The sequence below is a fragment of the Lissotriton vulgaris genome, chromosome 5, assembly GCF_964263255.1.
Source record: "Lissotriton vulgaris chromosome 5, aLisVul1.2, whole genome shotgun sequence".
NCBI lineage: Eukaryota > Metazoa > Chordata > Amphibia > Caudata > Salamandridae > Lissotriton > Lissotriton vulgaris.
Window position 1 is genome coordinate 415,609,306 of NC_141693.1, and position 26,628 is coordinate 415,635,933.

The following is a 26,628-nucleotide window of genomic DNA, read 5'->3' on the forward strand; positions in this document are numbered from 1 at the left end:
GCCTAAAAGCCCTTTGTGTTTCACCTTTTGTGTTTGTGTAGTAGGGTACAGGCTTGTGCCCCAATTAGTAAATTGTTGATGTATTTGTTGCAATTACCTTGAAGTAAATATTAGACCTCTTTCCGACTGGACACGTCATATCAATATAGAAACGATTGAGCCTATATTTATTCACCTTTTTTCATTTACTTGTAAGGGACCACTGTTGTTTGAAAAGAATCTACTCCCAAGGTCCCTTGCTGACTTGATTGGGTGCCCTTGTTGCTCTTAAATATACCAGAATATAAGCCATTTAATGTGTTCTGTGTGTGACACTGGTAGCGCTGGAATGTCTTCTGGTAGCCATGCGCTCTATAAGTGTTTCATAATAATAATGATATTTAATGCTGCCCTCTTTTAAATTCTGGCCCGTAAAAGCAAGGGCATCCCAAAAACTGACCTTCAAATCCTGTTCCCCAAAACTCTGATCTTCACAAAACAGGGCATCTCATACAAATGCAGAGTGAATAAAAAACGTGCCGCATTCTAAAGGAAAACATACATTTCAAATGCCAACCTCCACAAAACCGGGAAATATCACAGAATTTGAATCTTTGAACAGTAACACGCCACCTAGAGCTCACCAATATATATTATTTAAAACTAGCAAACCCAGGCTATAAATGCATACAAGGCGCAACCGGGTATTCATTGTGCCCGTAAAACACCAGGGACACACCGAAAAGAAGAGGGGTACACAAGTCGGAGATAAACTGGTGGCCCTCCGGCGCTGGGCTAACTCTATGAAACAGAACATGAACACCTAAGCCTCTCCAGATGTGCCCACATATACCTCCAGGTGGTACTGTATACCTGAATTAAGCTATTCTGCAGCTGTAACTTTTTCAAAAGAAAGATTGATTTGCACTATTTGCCACTTAATCAATCGTCAGCTACGTCATTTGCAGTTGTTAGCAAAAGAAATGGTTGTAACTCAAACGCATCAAAATGTAACTAAAAACACGTTGCCACGCAGTGGTAGCCCTTTACCAAATGTTGGCTCGTCACCTTTCAGATGTGTGTTGGCTTGAGTGCTTAACTGTGTGTAATGAACTGAAGCCTTTGCCCACACCATCTTAATGTCTGTAAAAGAAAAATGAGTAATGCTATCACAAAATGTGCCTCGTTAAACTGCATAATTTGACGCCTAATTTAGTCAATTGTGAGGCATAATTTGGTCCTCCCCTGTCGCATAATTCCATTGGCCTTGTATTGTACGTCTGTTCAACCGTCGTCCCCTCCCACCCACTTCGACATGATATGCCTATCAGGACAGGTCGTTTCTGCACCCACTTGTGCCTTCCACAGCAAGGGATGAATCCCTGAAGGGGCGCGTGCAATTCAGGAACCGCCTTAATATTCCCGTTGCTCCGCCTCTCCACCTGTTGCTTTGGCTTTCCCCGCCTGAGGTCACATGTGCTTGCCTCGCTGCCAAACGCTCTTCTTTCCAGCCGCTCTCGCATTTGCTCTACCCCTTCTGGGACTGTGTGTGTCATGCCGCCCTCTGTCCTCTGTTTCCTCGTTCAACTTTCACTCTAGCCCTTTATTTTCTCTCTCGTCGTTTGCACTTTTCGCTTTTCTTCTCTTCCTTTCACCTTCCCTCTCTTTCGTTTTATCTCTTTGTCTACTCTTGTCTTCTCTTTCCTCTCCTTCCTGTTTACCCCTCTTACCAATCATCATTCTCTACCCTCTATCTTTTCTCCTTCCTGGCATCTGCCCATTCTCACCCTGCTCTTTTGCACGCCTTTCCTTACCTTTTCTCTTTCTCTCTTCAAAATGCTTCCAATCCTCTACTCCAGTCGTTTCCTTTCTCTCTGCCTCCATTTCATTTCCCCTCTTTCTCCCTCCAATCTCTCACTCTCTCCATAACGCTATCCCAGCTCGCCGCCACCTTCTCGTCTCTCCTACTGTCTTTTCGAGCCTGTTTTCTCTCTTGCACGCCCCCTTTCTTCTCTTTCTCGCTCTCTTGTATTTCGTTCGCCCTTTCCCCCGTGCCGTCTCGTCATTCTATTTTTATTCTCTCGCTTGCCTCTTCCTTGTATTCCATCACACATATCCCTCCATCTCCTCTCCTCGCGGTCTCCCATCTTCTTATTCCACAATCCACCCTCAATCACACCCACCACGCACTGCCCCCACGCCCCTGCTCCTTGCATTCCGTGTCTCCCCTCTCCACCTAGCTCCCCTCATCCCCGCTCCCCCCCTTGCGCACACCCCTCCCTCCCTCCGCGCCTCTGCACATCTCCCCGTCTCATGCTTAACTTCCTGTGTCACTCCTGCCCTGTCGCGCGGACAGCGATGAGCTGCTGATGTCCCTGGCCCTGTCTCTCTCTCTCCAGCGACCGCAGCCCTGGTAAGCACCGCCGACATTTACTATCAGTATATACTATCCAGCGCAGCGCGGCGTCCGCCTGAACTCTGGAGGGGTCCCGCTCCTTTTCGGGCGTCGGCGGGGGGCTTTCTGGGTGTTGTGTCTGTGACGCGTGTGTTGTTGCTGGGTGTGCGCGGGGGAGAGAATTGGTGCTAAGGAAGTGTGGAGGCGACGAGGGTCGACAAAAGGCTGTGCGTGAGGGGATTTGGAAAGAGTAGCGAGATTTTTGTTGGCGTCGAGGTGCTGCTGCAAAAGGGATGGATGCTAATGAGCATGTTTGTGCTGCTGCTAGTGATGGAGCGGAGGTACTGGGTGCGCGCAGGGCGATGGGAAAGCAGCTGTGCCTGGACCACGCGGCCCGTTTTGTGTGGAAGAACAGTTGTGCGTGCGTGGGTCATTGTAATGGGGGCTCAGTTTATGGAGGGGAAGTGTGTGGGTGGCGGAGGCGTGCTTAATGTGCTTAGTCTGTGTGTTTGCTTGTTTATTTTGTTATTTGCAAGGATGAACCCTCGCTTAAATCCATAAACATCGCTTTGGATCTTTTTCTGACTCATTTCTATGGGTGTGCCGTGGCAATCTGCCTGGCACTGTCTTTCTGGAGGGCAGACTGGTGCCAGGGGCAGGGTGGCAGCTGTACTCTCAGTGGTATATCAAGCGCCAGTTGTGTTACGGGTGCGCTTCGTCTGTACTATGTGTGGCTATCAGCAGGCTGCTCTGTGGCAGTCTCACTGCCCTACGCTGGCTCGGCTGTCAGGAGCTTGCTCTATGCCGGTCTCACTGTCCTACGCTGGCTCGGCTGTCAGGAGCCTGCTCTGGGACAGTCTCACTGTCCTCCGCGTGCTGGGCTGTCAGGCGGCTGCTCTGTGCCGGTCTCACTGTCCTCCGCGTTTTGGGCTGTCAGGAGGCTGCTCTGTGGCACTCACTGTCCTCCGCGTGCTCGGCTGTCCGGCGGCTGTTCTGTGGCAGTCTCACTGTCCTCCGCGTGCTCGGCTGTCAGGCGGCTGCTCTGTGGCAGTCTCACTGTCCTCCGCGTGCTCGGCTGTCAGGAGGCTGATCTGTGGCGGTCTCACTGTCCTTCGCGTGCTCGGCTGTCAGGAGGCTGATCTGTGGCGGTCTCACTGTCCTCCGCGTGCTCGGCTGTCAGCAGAAATATGTGGTCATTTGTGCACGGGGTGAATTTTTCCCGTAGACCAGTCTCTTTGTTGACAGCTGTGTGCAGGTGGCCCTGTGACAGAACGGCACTGACTCCCCGAGACAGCTGCGTGGAGGCTGCTGTGTGACAGCCTGCGGTCCCCAAGGTTAACCGTTTCCAGCCTCCTCTGCTGCAGCCCCGTTGCTCTTTCGTTGTGTGTCTGACTTCATGCCGCTTTGTGGCAGTCGCTTTTAACTTTCTGTGGGCTGAGAGTGGGGTGCGTTTTCTTGGAGTCTCACCAGTGCTTAATTTGAGCCGGGGCTTTTCGGTGTCCTCCTTGTAGGGAGGTGTCGGAAGGTTTGGCAGTTGTAGCCTAGCTGTCCTCCATGTGGGTGCTGTCAGTGGGCTGGGCTGTTGTAGTCAATCCCACTGTCCTGGCTGTGGGCAGCCCCTAAAAGTTGCGCTCGTCAGTCTCTCAGAATCTCTGGATACTGGTAGAATGTCTGCAGCATGCTTTTGGGCAGTCTCGCTGCACTTCCGGTGGGCACTTTTGTCTGGTCTGTTCTGTTGGAGCCTCACACCCTCCATAGCAGTGATGCTGGCAGTCTTATTGTCCTGACAACGGAGGTCTCCTAGCCCTGCCGCAGTCTCTCTGTCTAGTCTATGAACAGTGTCTACGAGGTGCTCTGTTGCAATCTCACTATCACCCCTCTGCCGAGCTGTCTACAAACTGCCCCAGTCTTTTTAAATGGAAGGTGTTTTAAAGCCGCTCTTCATCCTTCCTTACTTACGTCCTCTTCTTTCGTTTCTCCCCTCAGACCCTACAATAAACGCTCCTCTCGCCCGTCTGCTCCTTTCCAGGCGCCCCCCCAAACCCTGACGGAAACCCCTCACAATCCTCTCTGAACCCCCCTTTAGTGTGCTACTGCCTCCTTCACTCCTCCACATCACCCCATGCCCCCCCCCCCCGACTCCCGCTGCCCCCCATCTTCACGTTTATTCCAATAATCCTTATTCTCCTTTCGTCTCTCCTTTCGTCTCCCCCTCGCCCCCTCACACCCCACACTGCCCGGTCAGCCGGCTGCTCTTCGTTATCTCCCTCTCCCTTCTTCACGGCCCTCCCCAGAGTTCTCGCGCACCTGTGTTCACTCAGTCACACCTCCTTTCTGTCCCCACGCACCTCTTTCCTTCAGCTATTTCGTTCCCTCACTCTGGAATACTCACTCTCCCCATCGCACCCCCGGACACCCTTTCGTTCACCTCATCTGCACCCCCCCCCCCCCCCCATGCGGTTTCTCATTCCCTGGAATATTGATGCAACATAAACTGTTTTTTAGCAATACTTATTTTAAGTATTCTGGCTCTGAGCTGTTGGCGTACTAGGAATAAACGCGGGCAGTGAATATGCAAGTGTGGTGGGGCATTGACGGGGTGGGGTTGGGGGGGGGGGCAATGACGTGAACGCAAGAAGGCGACGCTCGGGGTTTTATTGCGCACGGGTTTTGTCTCTTCGAGTGGGCCGTCGCCTTTTCCCCAGCTTTCTCAGCAGGCCGTGTCCTTTGACACATGTGCTGTTACAAGCAGGGATGAAGGGGGCATGGGGATGGCAGTGAAAAGAAAGTGCTTAGCGCAGGGAGTGGAAAGAGGGGAAAACACTATTGTTCCCCCGAGGAGAGGCGAGAGGAGGCGGGCACGACTGACACATCCACATTGTGCTGCTTACTGCCAAATGTTGCGCATTGAGGATTTTTTTTCGGTCGCCAGGGTGCTTGAACCGCCCTCTATTCTTTCCTGCTCGAAACCAGGCCCGAGAGTGATTTTAGTTTATTACAAGTACCCCTGGGCCTTGGGTGTTGTTTAAGGTAGACGTCTTTTGGTTGGGTGATCAGAATTTTAAAGCCAAAAACTAGGAAATTTGACGGAAATAGAAAAAGGACCACACCATAGTGGTCTCTCTCCTGTCACTAATGGCTGTGTTCGCATCTTGCTGTCACCGTGTCAAGTTGGTTTAATCATTTGGATGCTCCGTCCTAGGTTAGGCCTGAGCCTCTATTGACAGGAGTCGCTCTTGCCAGAAAAAACACTCTCTATGGCCTTCTGCTCCACGGAGAGTAATTACATAAAGCAATGATTTAGCTGCAGCTAATGTATCCTTCTCATACCCGATGCGCAGTTGGTTCCGTACATTCAATATAAAGTTATAGTACTAGTTTGTTGTTGGATGTTTAAAATGGACAGGAGCATATCATTTACGATTTTTAGGCCCATTCCCACCAGAGTTGGCCATGACAGACGTAATTCGCCGAAGCGTAATTAGGTGAAATGAAATTACAGCAAAATTATGCAGAATCATACGGAATAATTCGAGCAGGGTAACCCTGCATTTACAATGTTCTTGACCCAAAATGCACCCTGTTATCCAAACAGGACTTGAAGGGGGATTTTTTTACTCTAATGTTTCTAAATGCAACAAAACAGGAACAGCAGTCAGTAGCTGCTTGCGATCTGTTGCTGTGCTCTTGGGTAGGCAGTTTTTGCCAAAATAACACAAACTGGGCTCATTCATTATTTGCTGTAATTTTTGCATCAAAAAAGCAACACAAATTTACTGAGATTCCTCCGTTTACTTTGGTGTAAATACAATTTCGCCCAGGCCTAATCCCAACTCTCCATTTTTGTGCTCAAGATACATTTAGTTTTGGTAACTGTGTATTTCTCGCAGCATTGGTTGAGAAAGTGATTTATTTGAGAGGAGTTTCTCTTTGCTCCATTATAAGAGGAGTGTAGCTATCAATAGTGCTTCTGGAAAAGTGACACTGGGCCCCAGAGTTGTGAGGGACCCACTTCACCCAGATTAGTATCTGTTTTTGAATATAAAACAAGGGGTTGGGGGGGGGGGACTAATTTCCTTTCTTATATTGGGACCGACTTCACCTTTGTTATGCCCCTACATTATGAATCGCTGTTTTGCACTATTTGCGCTCTCGAGGGGAGTAGGAACAGTCTTCCTCAAGCAGCACAGTTTGGGTGATCTGAAGGCGATATGAAATCCTCACCAGAATTTTCTTTACTTTAGACTAATTTGTGATTTTTGTCCAGAGTTTCCCAAAATTCGACTCAGCAGGTGCTACAGAATGAATCCACTGTTGACAAGAAGTAGGCTTGCAAGTGGCTCCGAATCCTGTTGGAAATTCGTCATGTCTTTTCCGGCTGTCTCTACTTGTGCTGTTGAGCGGTCAGGTGTATGTTCCGTGACTTGGAGGTGGTAAAGGTAATGGCAGAAAATATAAAAGTTGCAATCCAATTTGAGGGATTGAAGTCTCGGAGACAAGTCTAGGCATCTCTGCCTTGAGGTTTACATTAGTTTCGATTGCCCTTGTTTACCTTCATGTTGATATGTTTGAAATAAATGGTAGTACGCGTTGGGTTTCACAGTTGTGAATTCATGAGCAAGTGGGCCGGACCCACTAATTGCCATTTTGGAGGTAAACAACACTTACCCGGCTTATTTTAGCATTTCCATTATAGTCTTGTAATTTATAGCATGTCAGGGATCATCCTCCATTTCTGAAGGAAATACTAAATCTCATCTTAATCGATGGCAGAATCTTCTCCACCTAGGAGATTAGACGGAAGGAGTAAATTCTCCTGGTGGATTCGTCTTCAGATGCAGCATTCCCTCCACCTGTCAGAAGATTCTCTATCGACAACCCTACCAATGAATGGGTAAATATGGGTCAATTGAGATTGCTTGAGTTTTTGCTACAGATCCTGTCTATCTGTGAGCGGTCCAGTATTTCCTTTATCCGTGAGGCACATTTTTGTTTACAGATGCCTAACTTAAAACTCTATCATATGGGGATAACAAACATTTGTCATCCAATCTGTTTTGGATGATTCTGAGGATTATTAATATTTTCTCAGGATTATTTTAAAAAAAAGATATTGGCCTTTACTTCTCCCTGGCTTCTTGTCTGTTAAATTTTGCATCTTCAGTTTTCCGGTTCTTGTGAAAAGAAAGGGAAACACTATTTTTCCTGGCCTCTGGAACCATTCACTATTATTCGTTGAGGTGGAAGAGTTTTTTTATTTACAGATAAACACCATTCTAGTAATATGTATGTATGTATGTATGTATGTATGCACCCAAACCTATCTATGAAGCAAAAGAAAGCTGTATATTGCATGAGGGGTTGACAGATGATCTTCAAGATTGCGTACATCAACTGGGGATTACTAAAATACATGTTACACACATTACATTTCTAGGCACAAGGAGATTAAGTGATTTGTTGAGAATCACACAATGTTCAGTCAAGCACAGCAGGCAGAATTCTTCAGTAATCTGAAAAATTAATTTCAGACATGTGGATACTGCACTTTCTTATTTGTAAGATTATTGAGGGCTCCTTTACTCTTGTTGAGAACTGCCTTGAAAATTCTCCTCAATGTTCTCTTACTTGTCTATCTTCAGGTGTACTCATAAATTGTGGGTCATCTTTAATTCCTGTGGGGGGAGATTGCCTTCAAAATGTTCTGTTCACATTACTAGTAGTGGACTGTAGAATGCACTGTGGGAGTGATTTCTGATCAGTCACTTTTCACTTGCTTTACTGAAGCCTAGCTATTTGCTCACCAGGGATTCTCGAATTTTTAAGCCAATCAGAGCTATATACTCACTCCTACGTTTTTTTAAAAAGCATTGTTTGTTCCTCTCTGGCTTTCTAATTGTTTTGCATGTCTTTTATGCACACTAATCATCAAAACTCATTTTCAGGGACTAGCGGTCAGGATTTAGAATTTGTGCAATGCCGAGTTAGAGTGGGTGCACCTTAGGTAAATTGTGCATCATTTTTAGGTCAGCTCTGGAGATACCTGTAGCTGTGCGCCAGTTCCAAGTATCATGAAAAAAAACAACATTAATAAAAATATATAGCTATATACATACATAGACTGGCTTTGAGTCAGCCCGCTTCATCCATTGGTCAGTTAAAGCAATATTCACATTTTCCTTCCTCCCATCACTGCGTACACCATGGTGAAATGGTGTATCTTATTTCAGCTATTGACTCTCTTACGCTCTCATCTACAGCAAATGTCCTGCTCACGCGCACATCCACCTTAAAAAAAAATGCACTTCAGTGCCAGGTCTTTTGTGCCAATCTCTTCTTTAATTTTATATTTATTTATCTTCGTACTTTTACAAATGCTCGCAAAAAAAATGCACACTTGCCATCATCAGACCTATGGACTTTGTCATTGCTTGTTTACTATTACACGCTTACCATTGCCAGACCTTATTAATTTGCCACTGTATGTTTACTAAGTCCTGGAACCGACCAAATTACCTTGCCCTGAGCATCCTGCAGTTACACCTATCCAATGCTTTCTGATTTTGCATCTTCAGCCATTTACTTTAATGCCTTGGTCCACTCCGCTCCACCCGAGTATAGCCCACCATCGAATCTCAGTTCCATTTCCATTTCCATTTATTGATTCTTTATTTCGGTGTAAGTGCACCATAAAAGAATGACCACATATGATACAAACATTATTAAACTGGTTTAAAAATGTAAAACAAGGATAAAAAGCACCAGTAATTAAAATACAATTGAAGCTAAAAACATAAAATATGATCAATTAGCAGGGTCGTAATTACACTTTAAGAAAATCCTTCCTTGCCCACCACATATAATTTAAAAAACGCAATACAGCATAGGCTACATGCAGATCAGTGCTGTATTTTAGGAGCCTATAAGCTTATTTGCAGTGTGTTATGCCAAGGTTTTTGCATAATTGGATCTCAGTTCCACTTTTCAGGCAGTCATAACTTTAGGTTTTTTTTGTGGGAGTTTCATGCACAAATAATACCCAATTTTTCATAATCTTCAACTAAACTGCCTAAAGCACCATCTTTAAATGAACACCAATTAGGCAGCAGAACATTAATTCCTTTTTTTAATGATACTGGATTATTACTGGATGATGGAAAGTTCTGCTTTTTTAACACTAAACTATGCAGGACCGATTCCTTTCCTGTTCTGGAACTCATGTTAGTATTTTTGCCTTCTCTTGCTTCGGATTTGATCGAGGATCAAAGCTTCTGTGTCCTCCTGTTTCAAAAAATATTTCATTCTCACTTTCCTAAGGCCCTCATTTTAAAAGAAGTGGTGTGCCAATCTGATGCCCTGGTGGTACTAGTACTCTCAGATGACCTACAACTATATTAGGGTACTTGAGAATAATATAAATAATATCTTAACCATCCTGTCAGATTAGATGGCCTCTTTTTCTTCAAACAAGATCCGGTTCGTCTTTTCTTACATTTTCATACGAAGCTAACTCTGGTGTTATCCTGAAATTGTATATCCTTAATCAATATATTTTGGCTTAGTAATGCCATTTTTACACTTTTCTTCATTTTGTCTTTCACGTCAATCCCTTGAAAGCACCCTGCACTTCTTCAGGAATAATTGGGAGTTGCTTTGTCTCTGAGCGATTGTTTGCATTGAAGCTTCCTTTTGGTTTGTGCCTCCTTCTCTTTAAGTAAAAATCATACAATGGAAATGTAACTTCCAGTTCCGCAATTAGCTATACTCCAGTATATGCATTTTATGTATCTTTTGTCACAGTTGTCCAGTTCTGCATTTTCCCGAGAAACTCAGGTGTTTCTTTTGTAAGGTTTGGGTACATACACTAGCTTGTCCTTTTTCTCCCCTTTACCCTATTTGTTAAATGTTCAGCTGTCCAAGTATTGACTCAGAGGAAAAAACTGTTTTCTTAATGACTTTTGTTAATGGATCAATAATTTATCTATTTTTTCACTTGTTCTTCATTTTCCTAGTGCCTAAATCCTGGGCACACAAATATTGGTTGATTGAGTTTTTTTTTTCTGGATTTTTAGAATAATCAAGGATTTATGCTCCCTCTCTTTTTGAAAGGATGTTATTTTCCTCTAATATTCTCATCCATTGATCTGGAACGAGGACAGTTTAAAAAAAAATTTCCCTCCAAGATTGAGGAGGACCACTTTTTCTTATCCCACTTGTCCCTCATATGCGAGCAGGGCAGGACAGACTGTTGCGGGCACCAGGCGTTTCCCCGGTGGGCCGGAGGGGTGGGTGCCAGTTTTGTGGCAGTGGGGGCCAGTTTACTCACTGGGGGCCATTTTGAAGCAGTGCTGCAATATTGACCCCCTGTAACAAAAGCGGGAGCGATGCTTCTTACTAGTACCCCCCTCCTCCATCCCTCCCAGGGCTGGTCTTGCAGAAATCTGCCTGGGCTGGTTGCTGTTCCCAGTCTTGCCCTGTATGCGAGTGCATCCTATTTGTTGCTTGGGACTATATTTTTTGTGTATCTACGTCCATTTTCTTTTCTTCATGTTACAAAACTTGCATAAATGGGTGCTGACCTGGGGTTATAATAATTCTGGCCACAGGGAAGCAAGTGTGGGTTCTGTGGCTCTTTCTAATAAATGTGTCCATGAAGCTTTTTCCTCTTCCCACAAAGGCGGTATCAATTTCCTTTACTGACTTTGGGTTCTAAATCCTCTTAGAAAGTCTTACGTTATTTCAACAAATAGTTCTATATTCTTTGTTTAACAGAGTTATTTTGTACTCATATTCGTTAGCATATCAGATTCTATGCAGAGGATTAAATGGGTCCTTACAAGTGTTTGTTCTATTTTTAGATTCTCAGTAAAACATTCTGCAGTGCATTTTCTGAACATTGATTTACACACATTTCATTTATTGTCACTGTATGCATGTGTGTGTAAAGATTGTTTACGCCTTACATTGAGTAGAGTAGAACTGTAAAAGAACTAAATTAAAAAAATAATTGAGTGCTTTTTAAATCATTAAGGGCCTTATTATGATGCAGCCCGTAAAGGCTCTGACCATCGATTGGAGCTTTTCGGGCCTCATCACGGTTTAAATTCCGACCAAAGCATTACAATGCTGGTAGTCTGAAATTAAACCGGCCGATCATTATGGCTGGCTTCTGACAGGCTCAAGGAGCCCGTTGGCCAGTTGAAGGCTGGCCTGTAATCCCAAAGGGGAGCCTTTCCTCCCTTGGGATTTGGATACCCGGTGTCTGGCAGGCTTTCCATGTTGGGCTTTCCCACATGGAAAGCGTGTCAGAGAGTGAGTATGGGGATCCCTGGCAGGGTCCCCTTGCCTCTGAATCCTCTGGTTGGGGGCCGATGGGGCCCCTATGGTGTCCCTCTGTTCATCCCTGCACCATGTGGCAGGCACACTGAGGTGCCTGCCACACAGTGCAGGCATGAACACAGACTCCTTATTCCTCTACGGGAGCTTGTGTTATGGCCGGTTTACGGCTGTAACACAAGCTCCCAAAGGGGAATGGAAGAACTCGGTCGCATCATGTTTAGGTGGTCAGGACCGCCGATCTGAGGTCGGTCTGTCCTGGTTCCGTGTCGGTGTTTGGCGGTCTTACATCCACCTGACATCGTAATATTATTATTATTATCACCCCCTAGATATGTAATTACTCAAACAGACAGATACAGCTGGCATTCTTTCAGTGCATGCATGTCCTTTACCTGGAGAATTTGAACAATGTCAAAAACCTGCTTCCAGCTCATTGTTTCTCTTAAGCAGCCGCTTGTTTGTGAAGTGCTAACTAGCTGAGTGCCTTTGTTTCCCTCCATTGCATTGAGATCAAGGTGTTAGTCTTCAGACAGCTTCCAGCCAGGGTATGATTTGACCAAAAGTAGGGATGATGGCCTTTAAGTGAGGCCTTTGTTTTGGACCCAGCTGGAAGTAAATTGAGAAAGATATCTCTCCACCTCCAGGCAACATGCGTACGCAGCTGAATATGTCGCTGTGTCAGAAAATTACAATGGAACAAATTCAGAATATTTCAATTGGTCCAGCCCAGACCCAGCTCAATAAAAGCTTTTGGATCCGGGATCCAACTGGACCCTTCTTATTTCTTGTACTGCTGCAGTGTTATTCTTGTGTTCATGTTCAAGGTTTTGACGTCATCAAGCCCCTTGCATAATTCATTTGAAGGATTATCTTTCCAAGCATTCCCTTTACACCCATTTCAGAATTTGGTCTTCATTATCTTGATATAATGTATTTTCGTCCCCGAGTAAAATACTTCTGTATTTTCTCATTATTTTTCATTTATATTGTTTCTGATTGTATATTGAAATTGCCTTCTCTTGTCAAATTTTTTCATGCTTACAGACTCGTGCGGGGCGTGCTCTCTGAAGTGATACCCCCAAATTATAGCTTCCTGATGTATGCATGTTCCACACAGCATTGGGATATCAGATAACTTCTTCATCGTCATCATCATCATCATCATCCTCATCATTATCATCATCAGCATCGCCTCATCATAATCAACATCATCCCATGTTAATTTCTTTGGATAGATCCCATCAAACCATAGCATAAAATACACTTGCAGAAGATTTTTTTTATTATTGTGAAAAACAAACATAATACTCGTATACTATTCATTTAAAATTATATAAAAATTATAATTAAAAATATTACACTTGATTATGTGAAAAAATATATCTGTCAATGGATGATTGTGCACTGCTGGTTTGAAGCTATGAGAGGATAAGGGTTAAGAGTTGATGATGTGATAAAGAATCCATATATGAAGCTATAATGATCAGTGTTATATTCTTTGGTGAGGGAGGTCAGTCAATAGCAAGTCACGTTAAAGCATGTGGTGTGGCGTAGCGCACAGCAGCAAGTGGTGTGGCATTGTAGAGCTGGTGCCTTGTCTGGGAGCGGTGAAAGACCAGAGTCTGGAGGATCATTTCTAGGAAGACTTAACAGTTGCACCAAGAAACATAGTCAGTGGATACAATAAGAAATCAGATAAAGAGCCTCAGTTCTGATAAATCATATTGCATAACATTTTTTTCCTTATTCCACTTGAACTAAGACATACAATTACATTATTAAAGGATAAACGTTGATGATGTGATAGATTTGAGCATGGTGTTTGTTGTTTATGACTAAGTGCTAAGTTATGTATTTTTTCTTTACAATTTCATCTGTATTCATTCATATTTATTTGTTGCTTCTCTTGTCGGTGTTTATTGATATCGAGTGTGTGTTAAATGAAAAGAAGAAATTGCAGCCAGTGTATTGAAAAATACTCAGTTGAAAACCTTGTAATTGTTAGCTAGTTTAGCTTCACTAAGAAATCTTGTATTTGTAATACTTACTCTACACATTCATTGGCTTGACAGTCATGACTGACAGCAACAAGTGTATCTCAAATCTGGTTCCTGTTTTTTGGTATTGAAAAACAGATTGTCTCATATGCATTCACGTTTAAATTTAATACAGACGGAAATGTAGGAGCTTTATTTATGATATGATACTGATAACGGCTACCCTATCTGATAATTGTGATGCGTATGTCGAATATCAGTCTATAATATGATAAATGTTACCAATATTTGATATAGGTCACCATTCTATGTGATAATGATTTCCAGATGATGATGTGATAAAAGTCATCAATCCTTGGTGTTTTAAGGGTTAGCACTCAATATCTTGATATGTTATTTTATTATGGGAAAAGAACTGTGCGCCAATGACTGAAATGATGTTGATCAGTCTAAGATGTGATAAAGGTTATCAGTTGACAATCTGATACGTTATCAGTTTAAGATGTGATAAGGCTAATCATATCACATTTTGGTGTAATATGGTGCCAGTGTGTGATAAGAGTTATCAGATGCATTTAGCAGATGGTGTATAATGTAGCAAAGGTACTCATTCTATTATTTGATAATAGGAAGCTAATAATGATTGAAGCTGCTCATAATCCTATGATGTGGTAACAATTATTAGTAGGTCATGTGATCAGTTTTACACATGCATACCATCAGTCTGTAATATGACAAAGGTAATCAATATTTGATACAAGTTAACATTAAATGAAGTGATAGATCTGCAGATGGGTCCATCCATCTGTTGTCTTTTGCATTTTAGTACCCACTAGCTTGATATAATTCTTTTTTGTGATAATATTAAGTAATTAATTATGTAAAGAGGGTCATTAAACTATGACGTGATAATAATTACTAAGAATTAATAATAATATCTTTACTGTATACGGTTATTTTAAAACTTTTACAGTTGTGCAAGCAGGGGATTCATATTAAAACGTGCAATTCATTTTTCAATTACATTTTTTTTAAAAATAAATAAATACATACAATACCAGATAATTTTCAAGTGCCTACAGGTACTAGCAGAATAATGATTGCATTTAACAAGTCTGGGAAAGGACTGAAACATTGTCCTTGGTCGTCGACTAGAAAAAACTTTGCATACTATAAACTAACTAAAAATAGTATTAAATCAGGTTTTAAATATGTACATAAAGTATCAATTGGTTATTTAAAAACCTTCAAAAAGCTAGCAGCAATTTGTTTGTATAAAACCGTTCTGAAAGGAAGCCAGGGCATGAATGTAACAGACTGGACTTCCTGACTAGTCACCTAAGGGCCTGAACCTTTTATATGCGAGATTAATAAATTTAATCAAATGGATATTTAGTGCTGTGTTTTCAGGGCTTAGTGCTGCTATAATGCTCTGCCGACAGGTTCGGAATCCCAGTTTGATCCACTCAGCCCTAAGACTTGATTTACACGAATCCTTCAACACTGGGCGAATGCACACTTCGTGCTCCATGGATTCATCGGACATGCCCCAGCCCCTGCATTTGGTTTCTTCTGTTGGGTGACAGCAGTGGACTAGATGTTCCAAAAAGAGCCACTTACCGAGTCTAAAAGCCAAGGGCCTCATTTATGAGGCTGTGCGTCACTTTTACGCCGCCGGTGCATCACTTTTTGTGATGCACGAGAGGCGTAAAAAATACGCCTTGTTGCGCCATATTTACAAAGTGACGCATCTAGGTAGATATGTCACTTTGTAAACCCCTGTGCCACATTATACCTGAGCCAGGTATAATGTATGCAAGGGGGGCGTATTGACGCAGGAAAGGGTCATAGAAGTGACGCAGTGAAATCTATAAGACTTCACTGCGCCATTTCTAGGACTCAAATGCGTCAATTTCTTACGCCTGCCTCACAGCAGGCGTAAGACTGACGCAGACCCTTTCACATGGGGCTTGCCCGATGTGAAAGGACACATTGCTGGAGTTGCGTCACTTTTGTGACATACTCCAGCAATGCGTCACTTTTGCGCCATATAGCTACGTCAGAAATACTGACGTATCTGTAACTACTTGCGCCATGATGCGTCATACTGTAAATATGACGCATCATTGGTGTCGCAAGGAGGGCGCAGTGAAAAGTGACGCATCACTGTTTTCACGCAGCGATGCCTCACTTTTCATAAATGAGGCCCGAATGAATCTTAGTTTTAAGTGCAAAGAGAATGTGCAAACAAGATATGAGGATGGAGAAGCTGGCTGGTAGGAATTACCTACTGCCCATGTGTGCTTGCGTTCGGCTAAGATTGCTCTGTCAGCGTGATAGGAACAAAGATGCATATTTTTTTTAGGCTTAATTTAAAAGTCATTTGACTTTGATTTAAGTCTCATAGGGCCATATTATCAAGAAAGTGCGATACATTATCGCCGCTTTTATCGGCAGGAAACTGCCACTAAAACGGTGATAATGGGCTTGATAATATGCCCTTGTGAATTCCTACAGAAGCCCAGGTTCTGGTGTTAACCTGGGCTTCTATGGGAATTCGCAAGGGCATATTATCAAGCCTATTATCGCCGCTTTAGCGGCAATTTCCTGCCGATAAAAGCGCCAATAATGTATCGCCCTTTCTTGATAATATGGCCCATAGTTCGTTCGCAGACAGTTGCAGTACTAAAAAATAATGTGATGAGGTTTCTCTGTCTGTGATAAGAGTCTTCTGTCTCCAATGATATGTTTCACTACTTGATGAGTAGTATGCTTCCTCCCTCTCAATGTGAAGTCTTGCAAGGATTATCCTTGTCCCTGCTTCTCTTTAATCTCATGATGTGCGACATTTACTCAGCTACTTGATCATCAGGTAAAATTCTAGAGGTATGAAGACACGCAGATAAACATCTGCTGAGAGAACACTATAGGTGAAGCATAACAACATCGAAGAATGCCTTGGTCAGTTCCATTCCTGGATGAAGGAAATCTATCGTCAGGGTCGGACTGGGACAGAAAATAGGTCCGGGCTCCAAAATATAAGTGGCCTGCATTAGTAAATTAGGTAGCTGAAAAAGTGGCCCATGTTTACAAATCGGGGCAGTTTTGAACTTGTAAAGACACGCTATACAAGTTGTTTTACAAGGTATGGAAGACTGCATGAATTTGAGCTTGCCACAGGCAATGAATGTTTTTATATCTGGAAAAGCAGACTGTTCAACAGGCCACAAACAGCCAGAAAACCGGCCCATACACCGATCTATCAGACCCGCCCATACGGCACTGCCTGATTGACCTGTAGGCCAGTCTGACTCTGGCTATCACTGCTTGAATAGATCCAAGTCTGAGGTTTTAATTACACCAGGAGCAAGATCAGCCTCTCTTCCATTCTGCATCCACCTTACCAAGGCTCTCCTCTCAAATATTTTTGACTCAAACCTAAATTACAGCCCTCAAATTAATGCATTGCTCAAAAGAATAATGTTCTATTTGTCGCTCCTTCACAGAATCCTCTCGTTCTGACAGTCTGGCCAATGGATGGAGCTCAGATATGGCCTTGTCATGGTCGTTTGGCTATGTATTGAACCTGTTTTCTCCTTGAGGGCAAAAGAAGAATGGAAGATCTAAGTGTCCCATCCAAAGCTATCTGGAATTTGTACTTCATGGCTTTCTATTTCCTCTGTTTACTCAGAACACTAAAGTGACCTACATGATGTGTAGTGCTGTAAAAAGTCTAAATAAGTAAATAAATAAACACATCTACAGTTTAATATGTTATTATCAGTTTAAATCTGACAGAAACTATCTATTAAGTGAAGCATCTTATCAGTTCAATATATAACGGTGATTACACTATGGGTTAACAAGAGTTATCAGTCAATGGTAACTAAGGTTATCAAGCAATAAACTGATACAGATTATAAATAGGTGATATAAAGAGGATTGTGTTGTGATAATGTTTCTGAGTCTACTTACTATTGTAGTTAAGTGTGTGGTGTCACAAGGGGTTTCTGTCTATGATGTGTCTTTGATGAACAAGGGTTATCAATCAATAACATGCTAAAAAATTGATAGTCTCTGAAGTTGTAAGCGTCATAAGTCTATTATGTGATGTAGATCACTATTCTATAGAGTGGTAGGATAGTAAATTGTATTATGACACAGAGTTGTTGAAGTGTTGATGTTTGGTGACTGTATTATATGATGCACATTTTAGCCTATGGTGAAATGTGTTAATAGTCTATATTAGCCTAAGAACCATTGGATAATAATATTGTAAAAGTTTTTGGGCCAGATGTACAACTGTTTTTTGCGGTCGCAAAAGGGTAATCAGCACGTTTGCGACTGCAAAAAAGGGTCCTGGCATGTACAAATGCTATTTTGTGAGTCAGTGACTCGCGTTTGCGACTGTCGCTATTTGGAAGAGGCGTCCCTTTTTAATAGCGAGCCACAATGGAATATACCATTGTTTTGTGACCACATTTGCGGCTCCAAAACACTCACAGGGACCACTGCCTACTGTTAAAAAATGACACAGAAACGCTTCATTTTTCTTTTTTAATTGCATCCCATTTTCCTTCAAGGAAAACTGCCGTATTTTTGAAAAATACTGCTTTATTTAAAAAGCAGTCAGAGACATGGTGGTCTGCTGGCCCCAGCAGGCCAGCATCCCTGGGTGTGCTAGCCATTGCTAATGGGATGATAAATAGCACCTGCCTCATGAATATGAATGTGGCAGGCAATTTGCGACCCCCATTAGGAATCGCAAAGTGTCTGAAACACTGTTGTAAATTGCATTTTGCAAGTTGCAAATTGCGAGTCGTAAAGTGATGCAATTTGGGAGTCGCAAGATGTAAGAGTTGTACAGCTGGCCCTTAGTCAATGATGAAGGTAAAAGAGTTGTCAGTCCATATTGTAACAAATGTCATCAACATATAATTCCATAATCAGTTTAGGTTATGGTAATGGGTTATATGTCTGTAGTTCAGTACTTCCATAGCATCTGAATTAAAGCGGATAATTGAGTGGCCATGTCCTCTCATGTGGATGAGTTGGTTTTGAATGAGCTCCTCTTTTAGGTCCAGTTCAATGAACTCTCCTCATCTAGGGTATTCAAGGTCAATTTTACAAGTGATATAGGTAATTTGTTGTCCGAGTCCCCAACAATTCAGAGGGTTTGTATGTCTGTTGTGTCTGCTTGTGTGTGTGGGTGTGTGTGTTTGAGTGTGTATATGCCAACATCTATGGCACTGGATATAAAGCCTTTGTCCGTGCTCAATAAGTAGGACACTACAAGTAACAATTGCACATTTTGACAATAACATTTTCACATTTTATGCTCTCCTTACAATTCAGCCTTCATGCCAGTAACTACAATTAAAGAGACCCATCCTTGGGAACATGCTAGGCATTATGGTACCTCCCTTGGCAAAGTGCTGACCTGGAGAAATTGGAAGGAATTATTAGCATATTTGGTGGCAATATTTGGCATTTTATGACCATTCTGGTACATGCAGTCCCTGGTATATTCCAAATAATTATCAACATATCCTTTTCCACAAGCCACTTAAATCCTAGATATGTTTCTCTATATGAAAGAGACAGCAAGTTTGCAAATACGAAGAATACGAGTACAATCCCTAGTGAACAATTAAACATATAAAAAAGCAGGTAGATATTTGTTTCAAAAATAAATTTATCACAATTACAAACAAAGTTAATACAAGTCAGATTAAAAAAAAACACTGTAACTCAGAATGTTCAGTAACACGCAGAAGAATCTATCGTTTCTGTAACTTTACCTAGGGCAAGCGAAAAAATCAAAATATTGTCATAAATATCTCCTCTCTGTTTATCACTGTTCAAATAGAAAAACAGTTCAGAAGGAAAAGGCCAGCTTTTTATGTTAATGTTTTCAACTGCAGCTTTAATTATACTTTGTGTCCTGCCTTTCCCCATGGCAGAACACAGCTGTAATAGGTTACAGATGAACAGCTACTTCATTTCTTTATCATAGGTGCCTAGGTGCATCACACATCACCTGTAATAAGGACAATACATAGAGATATGTATACAAGGATTGCAGGATCCCATGTATTGTAGTGATAATTCCTGGCTCAATGTGGCCATCCATAACAACAGATGGTCAGACATTGGCATGAATGGTAGAGTTTATCCTCCTGCCAGCAGTTTATAGAACTAAAAATTGACATTTGGGCACTGAACATTAACTTTACTCAAAATGAAGATGTGGTACAAATGCAGACAGTTAAGGGATAAGTTGTACCTATGTCCGAACCCCAACCTGTTTGAACCCTTTCAGCAAACTCAGCAAATCTATGTCTGTTAAAGGGTGATCCCTTGTCAGCCTTGTTTGGGTCGGTGTTTCCACATTTAGTGCCGTTGTGGTGATGGTTGTCAAGAAGTCTCAGCCAGAGACGAAACAATATATCAGGAGTAATCATTCATCATTGCCTCTAGCAGTTATCGATCTGGGAGGTCACCGGAATTTACATTCACCCAAGTGCCTCCTTGTTTTAGCAGCGTAATCATTGTGGCACTTGGAAAATATGTGGCAGTGAACTGGCACCACCCACAGCTTCAACTTCTACCACCAAGAAGTCCACACCTAGGAGCTAACTCTTGCCTCACCAACACTTTAGCCTTGCCCACAGCTTTATGGCCTTCATGGGCTAAGTCCACTTATATTTCCAAATGATTTTTAGGTTCCACTATTTTATTGTTTTCGATCACACGCCCATGTAAAGCAGACCTTTAAGTGTGTGACTAGTATATCGATTTCATTGGGATAAGTGGTTTGTCTAATCTTTCATAGTAGTTATTTTGTTTGGCTTCGCCGTCTTTTGTAAGCTGGCGTCCGGTTGTATTGCACTTATCCTTTCGAGTAATATGGCTTTTGGAAGTGCAAGTGTTAGTATCAAATCAACATATTTATTCCCATGGAACATCAAAAATCTATTGTACACACCTTGATCACTTCTATACTGGACTACTCTAATTCTCTGTATCTCGGGCTTCCTTCTTTTCTTATTTAGTGTCTCAAGATCATTCAAAATGCTGCTGCCCGACTGATCCATAAAATCCCTCCCTGGGGTTCAATCTCAAGTCACTTGCATCAGCTTCATTGGCTATTGATCAATAGAAGGATCCAGTTTAAGGTCTTTACTTTTGTTTTTAGGATATGTAACTCAAGAGGCCCCCTCTCTCTTAGGCGCCAGTTCAAGCTGGCCTCCCAGGAGCATTCCCTATTTTCCAACAACGTTAAATAGTTTTAAACCCCTCTCATTGTTATATCCAGAAGAGGGGGCCATTCTTTGCTTACCTGACAGCCAGATTGGGGAATGCCTTACCTCTGGCTCTGAGAAATCTGTTCATCTGAAATGGTTTTCAGGAAAATACTCAAAATGCTTCTTTTTGACACTGCAATAACCCTTTCTTAAGTTTGCTTTTGCCTTTGGACAAAGTGGAAATTCTCACTAGCACAGAAAACCATTTTAGGCAGCTGTGCGCTTTGCAAATGTATTGTATTGTATATTTGCTCATTGCACTTCTTTCTTTACATACCTGGTAACCTTGGTGTTTGAGATTGGCAAGGGTTATTGCTCCATATGACGCCTTCAGGTATTTGTTTGCACTAGATAAAAAAGTAATTTATTCATTCATTCATTCATTCCATATTTGTACATTACTTCCTAGTCATTATGTTGCACTGAAGGCATCAACCTTCCTATATTAGTGGGTGGCATTGAATTTTATTGTGTTGAAGATGAATGGTTTGGCTATTGTTGAGTGATTATCAATGAGTCTTCCACAGCAGTTTTCTCATTTTAGAAAACTCCATATCCCTGTTACTCTTTTTGGTGCTTTGCCATTACAGATGTCTTGAAATTTCCATTGTTTAGCGAATGTTTATAGTACAGCTCTGATGCGGTGTCGGTGTCCCAATATGATCTCTGCATATACAAAAATGTCATCACTTACGGTGACAGAAGAAGTAATTTTTATTAATTAAGTGTAGATTCTTTTGGGATTTTTTGGAGTTATGTGTGCCTCTCATAACTGTTTCAGGACATTTTTGTGTTGTGGACTATAGATCCTAATCAGTCATTTAGCACACCTTAGAAAAATGTGCAAAGGTGTAGACTGGAGTAGAGTTCAGTGGAGTGGAGTAGAGTGTCTTAGAGGGGTATAGAGTGTTGTAGTGTGGAGTGGTATAGTGTTGTAGAGCAGGAGGAGTGTCATAGAGTGGAGTAAAGAAACCTGGAGTGGCATAGAGGGAGTTGCATAGAATGAAGTATCTTGTTGTAGAGTAGAGTGGCATGGAGCAAAGCATTAGTCATAGAGTGAAGTGGCATAGAGTGATGTGATGCCGTAGAGTGGAGTGGCGCATAGCAGAGTGGAGTAGAATAGAGTCGTGTTAAGTAAAATGGAGACCCATAGTGGGAGTTGCATGGAGTAGAGTGGCATAGAGCGGAGTAAATTGTCATGGAATAGAATGGTGTAGTGTAGTGGAGAGGAATGGCATAGAGTGGAGTAGAGTGTTGTGGAATGTCATTGAGTGAGGTGGCATTGAGTGTCATAGAGTGGGATGACGTAGAGCGGAGTAGTGGAGTGGAGTGGCATAGGGGGAGTTGCATAGAGCATCGTACAGTGGAGCAGAGTGTTGTAGAGTGTTGTAGAGTGTCGTAGAGTGGAGTGGCATAGAGTGGCATAAAGAATAAAGTGTTAGAGAGGAGTGGAGTGGCTTAGCAAAGAATGGCCTAGAGTAAAATGGAGTAGCGTACTGTGAAGAGGAGGAGAGGAGAATAGGGGGGTGTAGAGCAGAGGGGCTTAGAGTGGAGGCCATATAGTGATGGGATATAGAGTAGAGTGGCGTAGAGAAGTGTAGAGTGGAGTAGAGTTTAATGGAGTGAAGTGTCAGAATGGAGTATCATGGAGTGGATTGTCATAGAGTGGAGTGTCTTAGAGTGCCATAAAGTGAAGTGGCATAGAGTGCAGTGGCGTAGAGTGTTGCAGAGTAGTGTATAGTGGCTTAAAGAGTAGTGGTGCATAACAGACAGATGTAGAGTGCGTTGGTTTTGAGTAAAGTGGTGTAGAGGGCTTTGGTGCAGAGTCCAGTGACATAGAGTGCAGTGACTTAGAGTAGAGTGGCATAGAGTGCAGAGGTGTTGAGTAGAGTGGTGCAGAGTAGCGTGAAATAGATTAGATTAGGGCAGCATAGACTTCAGTGGCATAGAGTGCAGTGGCATAGAGAAGAATGGTGTGGAGTGGAGTAGAGTGGCGTAGAGTTCAGTTGCTTAGAGTAGATTGTTTCAGAGTAGAATGAAGTGATGTGGGGTGGTGCAGGAGTGAAGAGAGGCACAGTAGGATGTGGAGTTACAGGGTAGAGTGCAGTGGTCTAGAGTGGTGTAGAGTGCAAGGGTATAGAGTGCAGTAGTGTAGAATACAGTGGTGCAGAGTAGATTAGAGTGGCGTAGAGTGGATTGGTGTATATTGCAGTGATATAGAGTGAAATGGCGAAGAGTGCATTATTATAGAGTGCAGTAGAGTGGTGTAGATTAGAGTGTTGCAGAGTAGAGTACCCTCAAGTTCAGTAGCATAGATTAGAGTGGTGATGAGTAAATTGGCATAGAGTGGAGTGGCACAGCATAGATTGAAGTGACGCAGAGTGGAGTATAGTGGCATAGACTGCAGTGTCAATAGGGTGGTGGCGTGGAGTATATTGTCGCAGAGTATGGTGAATTGGCATAGAGTTGAGAGGTGCAGCGTAGAGTGGAGTGGTGCAGGGTAGAGTGCAGTGGTTGTGAGGAAAGGGGCATAGAGTGCAGAGGCATAGAGTAGAGTGGCATGGGGAGCAGTGTAGTAGGATGCAATGGTGCAGAGTAGATTAGAGTGGTATGGAGTGATTGACCTAGAGTGCAGTGGTGTAGAGTGCAGTGGCATAGAGAGGAGTTATGCAGAGTAGAGTGGCATAGAGTGTAGTGGTGCACAATGCATTGGCGTAGAGTGCAGTAGCGTGGCATAGAGTGCTGCAGAGTAGAGTGCAGTGGTGACGAGTAGAGTGGCGTAGAGTTAAGTGATGGAGAGTGCAGTGTTGCAGAGTAGAGTGTGATAGAGGGGAGTGGTGTAGAGTAGAATGGCGCAGAGTGCAGGGGCATGAAGTGGTGCAGAATAGAGTGGTGTAGAGAGCAGTTGTGCAGAGTACAGTGGTGTGGAGTTGAAAAGATTGGAGTAGACTGCAGTGACATAGAGTGAAATAGTGTAGAGTTGAGTGGCATAGAGTACAGTGGCATGGAACAGAGTATTGCAGAGTACAATTTAGTGGCATAGAGTGCAGTGGAGTAGATTGGCATAATGGGCAGTGGCAGAGAGAACATTGATTTTGAGTAAAGAGGTGTAGAGTGCATTGGCGTAGAGTACAGTGGTTAGAGTAGAGTGTCACAGTGTGCAGTGGTGTAGTGTAGTACAGAGTAGAGTAAAGTGGTGCACCATAGATTGCAGTGGCATAGAGTGCAGTGGCGTATATTTGAGTTACATAAAGTAGAGTGGTGCAGAGTGGAGGAGTAGAGTGGTGTTGTCTGCTGTGGTGCATAGTGCAGTGATGTCGAGTAGATTGTTTCAGAGTTGAGTGAAGTAGCATGGAGTGGAGTGGTGCAGAAGAGAGTGGAGTTGTGCAGGGTAGAGTGCAGTGGCTTACAGTGGCATAGAGTGCTTTGTCATTGAGTAGAGTTGGGTAGAGTGCAATGTAATATAGTGCAGTGGTGCAGAGTATATTACAGTGGATTGACATAGGGCAGTGCTTAATTTGAGCCGTGGTTTTAGGTGCTTAGAACTGGCACTTAATCAACACCAGCGCTTTTTATGAGCGCCAGTTAAGGACACAAATTATATACAGGGAAATTAAGTGATTTTCCCAGTATCACAGCATGTTGAGCTGACGCTGACACTCGAATTTGGTCCCCCAGCTCTGAAGTCGGCAGCTCTGGCCATTACATCGCATCCACTCCCCCACTTTCATGGTTGGTTCTGTTTTAGGCAGCACTAATAAGAGAAATGGGTTGGTGCAAGCTACCTCCTGACAAGAGTCCCAACACTTATTTGTATACAAATTAACCACTGGCATAGAGTACATTAGCATGTAGTGGTATAGAGTAGAATGCATAGGCAGAGATTGCAGTTGCATAGAGTCCAGTGTTGCAGAGTAGAGTGGCATAGAGTGAACTGGTATAGGGTGGAATGGTGTAGAGTAGAGTGCACTGGCCTAGACTGGAGTGCAGTGGTAGAGAGTGCAGTCGTGCAGAGTAGAGAAGAGTGGCGGAGACTGCATTGTCATAAAGTAGAGTAGTTTAAGGTAGGGAGGTATAGAGTGGAGTGGGGTAGAGTGAAGTGGTGCAGAGTAGAGTGCAGTGGCATGGAGTGGTGCAAAGTAGAGTGGAGTTGCGTAAAGTAGAGTATGCATAGTGTTGGAACGCACTTCTATTTCAGACAACACATTTTCAAATGAAATTGGCATTTATTTGCACAGACATACAGTTTTACTGATAAAAGTATACAGTGCACAAACTATGTGTGGAAATGTCATCTAGTGTATTGATTTGTTATAGTATTAAAATATTTCTTTCCACTACATTGTTACCAAAAATGTGCTTCATTTGTGCTTTCCGAATTCAGATACATTCTAAAATATCTGCACAGTTCATTTACAGACATTTTAATTTTGTTGTGTGCTAGGAAAAAACACATCGTTCAGCCTTCCTGTAGCACACCCCCAGTACCCAGGATGATTGTCACATAAATCCTCCAACTTTGAAGTCAGGAAAAATAAAATCAAACACCAAGCTCCCTCAGAAGACAGAGCTTGACATTTAACCTCTGACTCTGAAGGCACAGCAAGTGTGTCAAGATAAGACCAACATTTAAGAGCCCGTTTCCAGGAAGGAGCACTAGAGGAAGAATACAAGAGGCCCTTATAAACAGGCTTTGCTCCACAGAAGAGATGAACTGAAGCTGGGCAGCCTAAAAACAAATAAAGCCAGCAAATAGCAAGCATATGTGAGTTGTGAACCACAAAGCCAATGGTAAACGATGGGCGGAATACATTACCTGGGAAGCTTTCCTAATGTCCCCAATGACCGAAAAACCGTCCCAACAGACCATAAAACAGGCCCACAAACAGCCAAAAATCCGGCAGTCACACTGACCAACCATACCAGCTCATTGAACACTGCCTGATTGCCCTATAGGCCAGTCAAACTCTAGATTCATTCATTTTGTCATAAGCCAGACCATATGTTTTTTATGCGATAGTCAGATAAATGTTAAAATTCTAGGTTACTCTTAGCCTTCAAACATCTTGGATATTAAACATACATATATATCTTTGGAGAAAGGTTTGTCCCCACTCGTATTAATTTTGTTTTTAAAATGAATAATCTTGACGATTTTTACCGGTGTTTTTCTTGTAAAGGTTTAGCTGGTCATACAATGTAATAACATTCCAATAGTATTTGGACATTATTCTCTTTCACTCGACTTATAAGACACATTCTTCAAGTTGAGCAAAAGATATCTGATAAAGTACGAGATTTTATCTCTTGGCTTTTTCAATAAACTACACAATATCTAAGTAGTGAAGCTCTAACCTCTGTCTGTGGAACTGTGAAAAGTGTTGCTGTGGCATAAAGTTGACTGTCAACTACACCCCCGCAATCCCCTCTTTCTGTGTCTCAGCAGTATATGGGGAGAAGTGGGTTCCCTGCGCTCTTTCCCAAAGATGGATATGTATTGCAATTTTCCTAGTTTTAGGATAATTAGCTAGAAACCGCTGACATTTTTATGAATGTATGCGTTCCAGGAATCATGGAAAAGACTTTTATTTTGTTTCTCCAAAATCAGTTT

At 42.7% G+C, this 26,628-nt stretch overlaps 1 protein-coding gene across 1 annotated transcript in view; it reads left to right on the forward strand.

Moving 5' to 3' along the window:
* The first annotated feature begins 1,508 nt into the window (after positions 1-1,508).
* Positions 1,509-26,628, forward strand: part of ZNF488 (zinc finger protein 488) — a 63,550-nt gene continuing 38,430 nt past the window's right edge. Inside the window, exon 1 of the mRNA XM_086920087.1 lies at positions 1,509-2,392. The gene's annotated coding sequence lies outside the window, so the exon portion shown is untranslated. The remainder of the gene's footprint in view (positions 2,393-26,628) is intronic.